Source organism: Penaeus monodon, chromosome 28 (genome assembly GCF_015228065.2).
Source record: "Penaeus monodon isolate SGIC_2016 chromosome 28, NSTDA_Pmon_1, whole genome shotgun sequence".
Lineage (NCBI taxonomy): Eukaryota > Metazoa > Arthropoda > Malacostraca > Decapoda > Penaeidae > Penaeus > Penaeus monodon.
Genome location: NC_051413.1, coordinates 33,599,020 through 33,599,460, shown reverse-complemented (window position 1 = coordinate 33,599,460; position 441 = coordinate 33,599,020). Strand labels below are relative to the sequence as shown.

At 37.9% G+C, this 441-nt stretch overlaps 1 protein-coding gene across 1 annotated transcript in view; it reads left to right on the top strand.

The window, feature by feature from the left end:
- The window catches only part of LOC119591519 (sodium channel protein para-like), a gene marked incomplete in the record, with an annotated part of 263,120 nt that overhangs the window by 139,782 nt on the left and 122,897 nt on the right, over positions 1–441 (top strand).

The window sequence follows — 441 nt, the reverse complement described above, 5'->3', positions numbered from 1 at the left end:
CTTACATACATACTCTTATTTTATCAGAACAAATCTATGATAGTCACATCATCATCATTAACATACTGATTTTCCTTAATTAAGCACTGATTTACCCGTACACGCATTTCTTCCCCCAAACAACTTCCCCCAACACTGCCAAGGACATGAAATTTGCCCATCAAAGTCCTCCTATATTCCCCTAGACACGCCATAGAATATCTGTTGTTTTCCCCTACACGCCATGAAAGGCGCGAGAATTGCCATAGGTCCTACAGAATACCCATACACGGTGCTTTCCTTAAACCATATTGAATACGCCTTTTCAATTTGGACATTATTTGTAGTATGTGTCATTTCCCTGTACTTACATATTAGAGAATCCCCCCCCCACACACACACACACAGAAAAAAAAAATAAACATACAGTAACGTTACTAAAATTGTAACAGTAATAAACAA